This window comes from Berghia stephanieae, chromosome 7, assembly GCF_034508935.2.
Source record: "Berghia stephanieae isolate SIO BIC M18660-M18661 chromosome 7, UCSD_Bste_1.3, whole genome shotgun sequence".
Lineage (NCBI taxonomy): Eukaryota > Metazoa > Mollusca > Gastropoda > Nudibranchia > Aeolidiidae > Berghia > Berghia stephanieae.
The window spans coordinates 39350876-39364368 of record NC_088366.1 but is presented as its reverse complement, the minus strand read 5'-3'; the positions used below and the strand labels follow the sequence as shown (position 1 = coordinate 39364368).

General features: G+C 41.8%; 1 long non-coding RNA gene across 2 annotated transcripts; it reads right to left on the bottom strand.

Annotated features, from left to right (window-relative positions):
- Positions 1-36: 36 nt before the first annotated feature.
- Positions 37-13258, bottom strand: LOC144977213 (uncharacterized). 2 transcript variants are annotated; one of them, XR_013646280.1, is made up of 3 exons: positions 13141-13258; positions 813-958; positions 37-157 (listed from the first exon to the last, which is right to left on the bottom strand). It is a non-coding gene; the product is annotated as an uncharacterized LOC144977213 (long non-coding RNA). The 2 variants fall into 2 exon arrangements; XR_013646279.1 differs by lacking the exon at positions 13141-13258 and adding an exon at positions 1854-3064.
- Positions 13259-13493: the final 235 nt, after the last annotated feature.

Genomic DNA, 13493 nt, shown 5'->3' with positions numbered 1-13493 from the left:
CATTGAGGGCATCACTGATGTGGTGAAGATCCACAGGTGCATTCAAAAACGTTTTATCTTTCCCTTTTGCCGCCTTCACCACCTTCAAAATTTTTCACCAGATACTATTGACAGGATAACTTGAGTCTGGACTTAACTTGGAAAACCATTGTTCCACCTAGAAGGGAAAAAATAACCAGAAAATATTGAAGGGCTTATAACTAATGCATTAGTATATTAGAACAGAAAAAAATAGAATCTTATACAAAAAGATAACCCTTGATAATACATCAGAATCCAACAAGTTTAAAAAAAGATAAGGATTAGGTATGAAAAAATTAATATACTTTGCTCGAGAGAGGAACACAGGGATGGTTTAGAATTTAATTGTATTCCATAGCAAACATCTAGTCTTGTCTAACCTAGTAAAGACCTTTTCAACTAGTGCTATTATACCAACAGCACATGGCCCATTGCTAATTGCTGACTGTTGCAGGCATGCTTAAATTATATCATAAAAAGAGCCATAAACACGTCTTTTACTTGTCTATGTCACTCAGTCACTTGTAACTACAAACCCAAATAAACTCAACCATACATGTTAACAATAAAATCTACTCGCAACCATCATGAACTTATATGAATCTGAAAGCTCCCTAGCGGGACCTTGTGTTTTACCAAAAAAAAATCAAATCATAAGCTGGTTTAGCCTCACTGTACTGATAATATTAGCGCAGTAAAAAACATCAAAAACAACCAAAATATTTATCAAAAATATAATGGTGGCCTGTGACAACGAAAACAGATGTGTCATATATTCATAGAAACCTTACCTCAGACACTGTCGTTCTGGCTTCAAAGCGCAGATGATAAAGCTGGACAAACAGCTTGTTTGTCACTTGCACAGGTGGGAGTGCAGGTCTACGACCTTTCCCCTTCATCAAAAATGAAGCCCTGAGACGACTCATTTGTTCGTCATCTGAAAATGGAGAATTAAAATGTTCAAACTTATTTGAGATGTGATAATAATAATAAATAGTTTCTATACACCGCCTTACCCCGTATTTCAACAAGCTCAACGCGCTAAATGATTACTCATTACCATCAACACTATCTATCAAAACTCAACTGTCAAATTCAAATAGGCAGGATTCAAGAATTTAATATAAATCTAAAACTTATTATAAACAAGCAACCATCACCAAGTCAATCCCATAGCATCAAATAAAAACAAGCCTTTCTACCAAGTAGTGTATACAGTAAAAGGTTAAAAGTTAAATTTAAACTGGAGTTTTGAGTCACTATAGTATAATAGTTCCATCAATCATGGCATGGTTGAAACTGGATCTTAAAAAAACGATTGAAAAACAAACAAGTTAGATACTACTCATTGATGACACCTGATGAAGAATGGAGCCATCCTGTTAAGATTATTATTATAAGATCAAACAATGTGCACCAGATTTCGTCCCAATTGTCAATAATTTCTTAATGAATGAGCTTGACTTAATTAATCTAAATTTCAGAAAATTGAGAAACAACTAGATATAGACGTCGATAGTGTGATACTTTCCATTTCCTAGTACTAGATAGTAGGACTCAACATCACAAGCACAAGTCTAGCAGTCAGGACGGACACTGACACGACCAGTTTCTATTATTTTATTTTTAATCTAGAAGTATCAGTGATAATGACACGTTCATTCTTAGCAAGCGGTGGGCTCCGATAATAATAATAATCATGATAATAATAATAATAATAATAATAATAATAATAATAATAATAATAATAATAATAATAATAATAATAATAATAATAATAATAATAATAATAATAATAATAATAATAATAATAATAGCCTCAAGGAATTTACCCAATGGAAACCGTACGGTGCTTTTATTGGCTAACCAACCAGCGGCCTCGATGAGAAAAATATCCGCCATTTTGCTGTTGGCTGGGAATCGCGTTACTATAGTAAACAAGCTCGTTGTGTAGTTCGCCTAACCGGCAGCCGTGTTGTTATTTCTCTCCCGAATTGTGTGATTTTTATTGATTTCTAAAACAAAAGTCTGGAATATTTTTATACAGTCGTTTTAATAAAGTTTTATTCTACATTGTGATATATATTTCTCGGAAATTCATAAGAGGATTTTTAGATAAATTAACATTTTAGTGGTGTAGATCCCATTGTTTGAAGTATTGTACTAGCCATTTATTGTTTACACTTACGTTAAGATTTTTAGTCACGATGTGCCATATCTATTTTTATCCTTATTACGACAACATTTATTGGAATGACACAGAATCGTCTTGGTATCACGGTAACAATAATAGCAGTAATAGCCAGCGGCTACGACCAAGTCGTGGTGGTGTGCGGAAACGAAGAAAAATAAATATTCAAATAGGTCACAGACCACCGCCCTTTCATACTAATAGAGCACTCAAAGTACATAACACACAACGGTGCCCAAGGTCTCTGATCAACATACCACTCAATGACACTCACAACAACATGCCAATAGTAAACGACACATCAACATATCAACAAAACATAATGACAACACCTGATCATTTTGATGAGACGCAGGACTTAAGTAAACATAATGAGAACGTGGCTTGTGAAAATAAGACAATAACAACAAAGGGGGGAAGAAGGGTCAATATGAGGCCAAATGAAATAAAAACAATCAATCACCAAATCAACTCAAATCATAACACGCTTAAAATAACAAACAGGCAAACTAACAGTGACCGTAATGGTGAACCGAGAAACATGTTGAGAACTATGACCATAAACTTTCAAAGTTTAATTCCAAAACTACCGGAATTTTGGAAATTGATATCAGAAATAAAACCAGACATAATCATAGGTATGGAAACATGGCTACATTCCGAAATAAAGGACAGTGAAATATTTCCACCAGAGACATATTTCAACGTGTTCAGGAAAGACCGAGAAGATAGGTATGGTGGGGTGCTGGTTGCAACAACAACGAACCTCTCAGTAATAAAGCTTGACATTCAAACTAAATCAGAATCGGTGATCGTAAATATCAAAACAGAACAAGGCCTACTCACTGTGGGCGCTATGTATAGAACACCTTCAAACTCAACTATGGAACAAATGACTGAGATAACACGCTGTATTGATAGCCTAGACCCGAAAAATGTACTCTGGTTAAGCGGAGACCTGAACCTACCTGATATCAATTGGGAACAAGAAAAAATAACCAGTTACCAATATCCTTCATTTATAAACCAAGCATTTATTAACAAATTGCAAGATTTTGGCCTGAGTCAAATAAACAAAAATCCAACAAGGGGTACAAATATCCTCGACTTATTTATCACAAATCGACCAAATTTAATTGTCAAGTGTACAACCATTCCAGGCATTAGTGACCATGACATTCTCATCACGGAAAGCACTATCAAAGCAAACAAAATCACAAAAAAATCACACCCTATTACTATTTGGAAAAAGGCAAATATCGCCGAAATGCGGACAGAAACACGTCTTTTTAGTGAAAACATAATTAATCAACATCTAGAAAGCACTGAGGATGTTTGGACTGCCATCAACGACCACCTAAACAAAATGATGACCAAACATGTACCAACGAAGAAAAGCTCAAGGAAATTTCACCAACCATGGATAAACACCACCGTCAAACGATTATCTAGACGGAAACAAAAGGCATGGAGCAGAGCGAGAAAGTCCAACAGTAAGAAAGACTGGTACAATTATGCCCGACTGAAAAAAGAAACACAAAAAGAGAGTAGAAAGGCCTATCATAATCATGTTAAGGAACTTGTTAGTGAAGACTCAAACAAAAAGCTCTGGAAATTTATAAAAAGTAGGAGGTGCGATTCGGTTGGTATAGCGCCCCTTGAGCATGATCGTGTATTATACTCTGATGCAAAGGAAAAAGCAGACATACTTAATAACCAATTCTGCTCTGTTTTTGCTTCAAAAGCTCATACCAAAATTACCACTCAACAACTACAAGGCGAAGAAAACGGTTCCAACACTATGGCCGAAATCAATGTGACAGTAGAGGGCGTTTCCAAACTCCTCGCCACTCTAGATCCAAAGAAAGCATGTGGCCCAGACAAAATACCATCCCGTCTCTTAAAGATATTGAGTAACGAATTTGCACCTGCCCTCACACATTTGTTCAAACTCTCTCTTGAAACGGGAGACATACCAATTGTTTGGAAGCACGCTCTTGTTCAACCCATCTACAAGAAAGGTGATAGAAGCAGGGCTCAAAACTACCGTCCAATTTCATTAACCTGCATTTGCTGCAAACTGTTGGAGCATATAGTGAGATCCTCAATAACTGAATATCTCGAAACTAACAGTATTTTTTGTGATGAACAGCACGGATTTAAATGAATAAGGCCTTGTCCTTTTTCAATCTCAATTTTATTTCAGAGATACAGAATATCGAAGAAAGACAATTGCATCATCTGTGAACAAATACATAACAGTGAAACGTAACAATAACTGATATCGTAAGGCTTTTATAATTCTCTATGCCCCCCAAGTCTTTGGATAGTGCTTTCTTGACAAGTAGGGGACAAAGACTGATATTAAATTAGAAAAATGATGATCAGTTGCAATAATATGGTGCTTTCTTCGCAGATAGAGGACAGGGATATAGATTAGACTCGTACTAAATGATTTTCGAGTTTTAAGTAACGTAAAATGAAAGTCATTTAATTCTTGAGCGCCTCTCGGGTAGCTGGTCTGTTTCCTTCAGACCAGGCTTGTTGTATGGCTGGAGGGCCATCAAAGCGCGGGGCAAGCGAGCTGTCCTAGGAGGTGGAGTTCCTTCGGCATCACCGGCTGGAGCAATCGGTTTGTTAGGTCGTTTTGTTGGGACGATAATTTCGTCAGCAGGACCGTTGCTGGGTGGCTCTTCGAGCGGTGGAGCATCGGGCTGTACTGTCTCTGGAGTTGCTTTCTGGCCTGCTGAGTTGGAGACCATCTTGGGTGTTGCAGGCGTTGAATTATTGCTCTTTGCCACTGTTGTGGTGGGTGTAGGCAGTGTGGCTAGAGGGGCCCTGGCAATCACTGGGTGATATAGGCGCAGGAATTTTCTGTTTCTTAGTGTTATTCTGCCCGATCCATCAACTCTGACGACATACTGGTCGAACTGACGGACTTCAATAACGATTCCTGTTTTGTCCCATTTCGTGGGAAATGGCCCTGTCTGATTTTGTATCCTGACGCAGTCTCCAACAGTAAGGGGGGGTAGAATGCGAGTATGGGCAGATAGTCTTTCTGCATCCTTCATGTGCCTGTTTCTTAAGGCATCTTCCCTGTTGGCCAAGGTCTCTTGCCAGGTTTTATGGGGGATATATTTTCCTGGGTGTATCGGAATAAAGTCCCTGATTGGCCTTCCAAATATGCACATCGCAGGGGATAGCCGAGTGTCCCTGTCTGGCGTGTTACGATACTGAAGGATGGCGCATTGGAAGGAGTCTGTGTCAAGGTTCCCGTCACGACCGGTGTTGTCCATGATCATTCGTTTGATGGTCTTGACACCAATCTCTGCCCTGCTGTTGCTGTGGGGGAGTGCCACTGAGGAGAGACGGTGTTGAACCCCCAGTTGCGCAGGAACGTTGTTGTGGCTGTAGAGGTGAATTCTGGGCCACCGTCAGATGAGAGTTCATCACTGATGCCGTAAGTAGTGAAAGTGCGTCTTAGGCTGGTAATGAGGCCTGTGGATCCACCATGTGCTCTTTCCACGATGGGCCAATTGCTATATCTGTCGACAATAACTAAGTAGTTATGTCCTGCATATTGGAAAAAGTCTGCACAGATACACTGAAAGGGGTATTGTGGTTGCATTGGCGGGGTAGGGGGAGCACTTGGTTGAGTTGGGGCTATGCGGTTGCAAGACTGGCACTTCGTTCGCATTTCACTTATTGCAGCGGTCATCCCAGGCCAGAAAAATGAGGCGTCAGCGCGGGAGAACATTTGGGACACACCTTGATGAGCTGAGTGGAGGGCTCGAAGGGTTTTGTCGCGCAGACTAGGAGGAATAATTATGCGGTCATTGTACAAAGCCACACCGTCGAAACTTGTAAGTTTGTCTCTGAATTGAAAGTAAGGTCTAAGTTCTGTTGGCAAATTGTCTTTTGCATCAGGGAACCCATTTTCTATCAGGTCAATTAATTCAACCATTGAGTGGTCACTGCTGGTGGCAACACGAACATCGTTCCAAGTTATTGAGCTGATACCTCCAATGGGTATTTCTTCATCTGCGTGTAAATTGGGGTTTGCATGTTGTGCTCTGATGGCCATGAGGAAGTCATGAGGCAGGGTAGGGAGGCTGAGGTCAGTGGAGATGTGGGTTGCATCGTCGGGTAGATGGAGGTGTTCGGCTTCGCCCACTGGTTTGCGTGAGATGGTGTCTGCAGCAACATGATGGACACCAGGGATATGAGTAATCTGGAACCGATATTTCAGTGTCTTTTCTTTTAAGTTCCTGAGTCGTGGGTTTGGGATGGCATCCAAGTTCCTGTCACTGAACACCTTAAGGAGGGGTTTGTGATCAACTGCGATAATCAGGTTGGGACAGCCTAGCACGAAATGACGAGTTTTGTTGAGGGCATCTACCACAGCCAGGGCCTCTCCTTCAATCGGGGCGTATCTTGCCTCTGCTGGTGATGTAAAGCGGCTGCCCACTAATGTCACTTTCCACCCTGTTCGGCAGCAGAATGGTTTGTTTGATGCGCATGTGCAATGCTTTTGTAGTAGCCAGAATCCAATGCCATCTTTGCTGAAATCAGTGGCCAGACATGTCGGTTTGTTTTTGTCAAATATTTCCACGCCTCTCTGAATTTCTTGGACGATGATGGACTTAGTTTCTTCAAACAGCTTGTCTAGATCTTCGGTCCACACGAATGGTGTCTTGGGTTGAAGCAGTGTGCGGAATGGTTGCATTCTTTCTGCTGATGCAAAGGCATATGCGACCTGGTTTACAAGGCCAAACCAGCTTCTCACGTCGGTGATTGTGCGGGGTTTGGGAAATTTCTGAATTGCTTCTAAGACTTGTGGGCATGGACGAACAGTTGTTGGCGTAATTTCAAACCCTGCGAACTGGACTGTTTCTTTTGCAAAGGAGAACTTTGATGGGTTAAGAATGACCCCATTCCTGCCACATGTATCCAGGAACTTGGCTGTTTGGAAGAAACTGTCTTCTATGGATTGGGACCACATGATAGTGTCATCAATTACTTTTGTCTTGTTGCCGATGTCACGTATAATCTCGTCGAATCGTCTTGTGTAGGCATCGCCAGATGAAATGTACCCTTGAGGGCACACGCGATATCTGTATCGGCCCCAAGGGGTTATGAAGGTAGTCAGGTGTCTGTCCTCGGGGTCTAGTGCTATGCTGTGATAGCCATTCCAGGCATCGAAAGTACTCTTTCTCGAGTTGTGTGGAACCATGCGGGCCTGGTGGAATGGCGACTGAGTGTGGTGCGTCTCTCTAGTGGCATAGCGATTAAGGGCTTGGAAGTCCACGGTTCGGCGAGGTTTTCCCGATTTCTTAGCGCAGACAACCATCCGATGACACCATGACACTGGGGTCCCGATTGGAACTGGTTCCAGTACGCCAAGTTGATTGTCCTGATCAAGGCCAGCCTTAACCTGTTCCTGCCAGTAGATGGGTACTGGGATAGGGGTGTGGTGTGCAACAGGCGTGGCCTCATCGTCGATAAGGAGTCTCATTGGGGGTCCAGACATCATTGGTAGCCCTTGGTGCTCGCAGACATTGAAAGTGCTACTTTTGTAGTAGTCTAAGAGCCATTGTTCAAGCTTTTCTCTGTTTTCTTCTATGCCTGGGAAGGGCAGGATTGTTGGGAGGGGTGGTGGTTTCTGGCGAGGGGGACAATCGCAAGGGTCTTTGTCAGCAGTATTATTAGATTCACTATGTAGGACAGATTGGATGGTCTTCATAGAGTCTGTTATTATGGCTGATTCTATTGAAGGGAATGAGTGGTGTATGATACCAAGGTCTTTGCAGGCTTCCATGGATAAGAAAAATTTGTCAGTTGCTTGCGAGATGTAAACAATTTGACGCGTTGTTTTCCGTTGCATGGAATGTGTGAAGCCTGTTATTCGAAGGGCTAGGGCACCCACGATCTCGATGGGGTTTTGATTTGCAGCTCTCATCTTCATTGAAGTAGGAGTGAGGTGGGCAGTGGTTAAACCTAGCTGTGTAAGGAGTGAGGTTCCAGCAAGACATGATTGGCAGCCGGTGTCTGCAATGGCCAGGGCTTTTGCCGTATTGGTTGGGTTGCACAGGGTGGAATCGATTCCAAGGTCGTTAGCATCTGACGGGAGGGCTTGGATCTCAATTTGGACTGTCGGCTGTTGTGCAGATGGGCGCTTTTCCCATGACTCGCGTGCAGAATTGTACACATGATGGTCAAGACGATCAATCGAGCATAGTGCTTCAAACACAGCTGTTGCAGAGTTGCCTTGCCTTTTCTGTTTTGGTTTTCTGCAGACATTTTCAAAGTGGTGCGGAATGTCGCAATTGGTGCATATATGACCGTATGCAGGGCAATGGTTGACTCTGTCTTGTTTCTTAGTGCCATGTCCATCTCTACCACAATAGCCGCATTTCCTTTCAGGGGGTCGGTTTTGCCCAGTGAGGCGTTTTCTTTCCATTTGTCTATACGTGCTACTTGCTGCGTTGACTGATGTAGGGGTGAGCGTTAGAGGAAGGGGGTTAATCCTGCCAGCCGAGCGCTTCCCGCTTTCCTTAGCCTCGATAAAACGGATGGTGTTGTCGAGTGACATGTCTTGGTCAGCCTGTCCCAGCACATCGAGGCGAATGTCGTCGTCTGCTAAGCCGATTATCAAAGTGTCCCGAATCATCTGATCACTGTATGAGACATTGACTCCACATGTGCACTTCAAATCGTACTGACAGACACTAGCTTGACCTTTGATGCGTGCGGCAAAGGTCCGGGCTGGTTCATCTCTGTCTTGTCGCATCTGCTGGAGTTGTAACCTAGCCACCATGACGTTTTCTTGGCGGATTGCGAGTTTTTTAATATTATCGAGGAGAGTATTTTCATCACATGACGTGAGGTTAGTGAAACTCCTTGATAAGTCTCTACGGAGGGCCTCGTCGCAGCATTCAAGGAGTTGAAAAATGATGTCCTGGCCGCTAAGTCGCGTGGCGAGCTTATATTCCGACCACCTCTGCTTGAAGTATGTCCATTCCTCGCTTGTTCCTGACACAGAGATGATCGGTCGCTTGACTTTTTCAGCTTTAACCCCTGTGGCCGTGGGCGCTGTTGCAGGGGATGTAGTCGGATGAGCAGTCCTCTCGTGGATGTCGAGGAGTCTGAGCAGGACGTCTGAAGGGATGTTTGATGTCCATGATTCTAGACAGCCTGGGGCAGGACATCTTATTGCGGTGATCTCCGCGAGATCTCTAGCGTCCGTCATACTTTTAGTTTCTTCGATATAAATGAATAAGGCCTTGTCCTTTTTCAATCTCAATTTTATTTCAGAGATACAGAATATCGAAGAAAGACAATTGCATCATCTGTGAACAAATACATAACAGTGAAACGTAACAATAACTGATATCGTAAGGCTTTTATAATTCTCTAGGATTTAGGAAGTACCACTCATGTCAAACTCAACTTCTATCATTAACACATGATCTGTCAGCTGCTATTGATAAAGGTGGTCAAATTGATCTAGTACTACTGGACTTTGCCAAGGCCTTCGACAAGGTCCCTCACCATCGGTTAATCCAGAAATTGTATGACGTTGGTATCAGGAACAAAACCTTACAATGGATTGCAACTTTTCTGGACAATCGCACCCAACAAGTTCTTGTCGACGGCGAGACTTCCACTATCGGGATGGTGACATCGGGCGTACCTCAGGGCTCAGTCCTTGGGCCCGTCCTATTTTTAGTGTACATAAACGATCTTCCACGAGGTATAAGGTCAAAAGTGCGCCTCTTTGCTGACGACACAGCATTATATAATCAGATAAAAACAACAGACGACTGCAAAACACTAAATGACGATCTAGCTAAATTACAAGAATGGGAAACAATAAATCAAATGGAATTTAACGTATCAAAGTGCAATGTTCTAACCATCACAAATAAGAAAGCACCTATAACATTTGAATACCAACTTCATGGTCAAAACCTGGAACATGTAAAGACAGCAAAATACCTTGGCATTGAGTTTGCTAAAAACCTCAAATGGAATGACCACATATGTCACCTGGCTTCAAAGGCAAATCAAACAAGCGCTTACATCACCCGCAATTTAAAAAGATGCCCAATCACAACTCAAACCCTTGCTTTTAAAACTATTGTTAGACCAATTTTGGAGTATGGCAGCTCAATTTGGGACCCATATACAAAGAAAAACATCGACACCTTAGAAAACATCCAAAGAAAAACAGCAAGACGCATCACAAACACATTCGATCCTTTCTCAAGTGCGTCTGAAATATCACAACGGATTGGCCTTGAACCTCTGGAAAAGAGAAGAAAGATAGATAAACTTAAATTGTTCCACAAGATCTACTACAAAAATTCGTGCCTTAAACTTCCAAACGACATCAAAGATATCGGTACAAGAAATACGAGGGGACACACAGCAAGAGTAACCATCCCAACATCAAAAACAGACGCCCACATGTATTCGTTTTTCCCTTCCACTGCCCGACTATGGAATAGCCTCCCAGCTGAAGTGGCTGAAAACGGTTGCCAACATGCCTTCACGCGATTGCTGGAGTTCACAACGTGACTTTTTAATCTATGTGGTTTTAGTATTATGTGCAGAGTTTTAGCAAGTTTAAAATGTAAAACACTACAAACTGTGGAGTGATCCTCGACAATATTGGAGGTTTCCACAAGACGAAGAAGAAGAAGAAGAAAGCGCTGATCGACCGTTCATGAAAACAAGTTGCTGCTCGCTCGTTTAACTCAAAATTATTCAAAACGATCTCTCTAAAATGATATAAATGTGACTTCTTAATGTTTTCTTCACGGTCAAAACCACACAACATTCTATTAATGATTACGTCCGAGGCAAAAAGGAATATTGACAGGTCGACCGACAGTTGAACTCGTGAGACGACAAACATCAATGTGAAGTGTAGCGAGAGTCAAGCTATTGTTTGTCTTGTCCTATTCTATATAGAGAAAAGGATAAATAGTATAGCCTCGTGTGTGAGTGGTTGCGTGTCATAGTCTTGTTTTTAAATTGTTTCTGTTGTTTATGTGTGTAGTGATGACTCTCTCACACTCAATTTCAATGCCGAAAGAGGAATTCCCGCACACAAGAAAGGGGAATTGGGGTGGTATTTGGCATACATATTGTATAGTATCTAGTTCTAAATGGATAACTGATTAGAATTATGTAATGATATATAAACACAATGCCAAATACAATTCCGAAGTTTCCTTATTTCAAATGAAGTAAAGCTCCAAAACCTAATGGTAGTGATTGTAGTACTGAGTGTTAGTGAGGTGATGTGGTGTTGGTGGTGGTTGTAGTTGTAGTAGTAGTGGTAGTGATGATGATGTGGTGGTGGTTGTAGTAGTAGTGGTAATGGTAATGATATGGTGGTGGTGGTGGTTGTAGTAGTAGTGGTCGTGATGATGATGTGGTGGTGGTGTTTGTAGTAGTAGTGGTAATGATGCGGCTATGTGGTCTAGTAGTATGACACTCGCTTCCGGATCGGAAGGTCCTGGGTTCGAGCCTCGCGCTCGGCGCATAGTTGAGTCCTTGGAAAAGGCTCTTTACTCACATTCTCTCACCGTACTCAGGTGTAAAATGAGTACCTGGCCGTTAACAGAGTTGTCTTTGTCCGAAAAATTGTAATATCGCCTAACAGGCGTCATGTCCCGTCCTACATGTTAAATGTTGACCAGGGACCCTTTGTAAAGCGCTTTGAGCACATTTAGTAGATATTGCACTATATAAAGCTCAATTTTTAAAAAAAATATTTCAATGATGATGATATGGTGGTGGTGGTTGCAGTAGTAGTAGTGGTAGTGATGATAATGTGGTGGTGGTTGTAGTTGTAGTAGTAGTGCTAGTGATAATGATGTGGTGGTGGTTGTAGTAGTAGTGGTAGTGATGATGATGTGGTTGTGGTGGTTGTAGTAGTAGTTGTAATGGTGATGATATGGTGGTAGTGGTGGTTGCAGTAGTAGTGGTAGTGATGACGATGTGGTTGTGGTGGTTGTAGTAGTAGTGGTAATGGTAATGATATGGTGGTAGTGGTGGTTGTAGTAGTAGTGGTAATGGTAATGATATGGTGGTGGTTGTAGTAGTAGTGGTCGTGATGACGATGTGGTTGTGGTGGTTGTAGTAGTAGTGGTAGTGATGCTATTGTGGTGGTGGTTGTAGTAGTTGAGGTAGTGATGTGGTGGTGGTTGTAGTAGTAGTGGTGATGGTGGTTGTGGTAGTAGTGGTAATGATGATGATATGGTGGTGGTGGTTGCAGTAATAGTGGTAGTGATGACGATGTGGTTGTGGTGATTGTAGTTGTGGTAGTGATGATGATGTGCTGGTGGTGGTGTAGTAGTAGTGGTAGTGATAATGATGTGGGGCTGGTGGTTGTAGTAGTAGTGTTAGTGATGATATTGTGGTGGTGGTTGTAGTAGTAGATGATGTGGTGGTTGGAAAACACATTACAGGTTATTATAATACATGATTACACACATTCTCTAACTTCATTTTTTGACAGCTTCTATGTGCCATAAATATACGCAACAGTTCTGAAACATTTTATTGTGGATTTTGATATTGTTTGTTGTTTTTCTTGTGTCGTTATGTTGACATAGATACCGAATGAATGGTAATTACTACATTCTCAGCCAACAACAAAATGGCGCTGAATGCTTTCATTGGTGGACACTTTTTAGGCTTCGTACGTATTCTCATTCGTTTAATTCTATGAATAGCCTTCATGAATGAACACGAATTGTCTAGCGGTTACAAACATTATCCATTAATTCAGAAAAGTGAGTGGAGCAAACAGTAACAGTATCAGTATCATGATAAGATTAAGACAAGATAGAGAAAAGCTTCGATCTACTCAAACACCGATCATAATAAAATAAAAAACAATAAGATTTACTTACCACATAATTCAAGTAAGTCCATGTCCATAATTGAAACACTTTTGACTATTCTAGATGGCTGTTTGGAAACGTTTGTCACTCCTTACAATCGGTCTCGGTCACCGGCAGTGTATCAACTAGTGTTGGGTTATTTGATCGCTTTTACCCGATCGACGATCGAGCGCCAAGCCACGAGTCAGTGATCGATCTCAATGCCGGAAGAGCGAGTTAGTAAAACGATCACTCGATCGTAAAACGATCAGGCGGGTTGTGAGCTTGAGACGATATTGACACGTGAGACGAGCTTGAGACGATCAGGATCCGAGCGAGCGGAGGGGTAACGAGTGTTTCGAATCATTTCAAATTCAAACGAT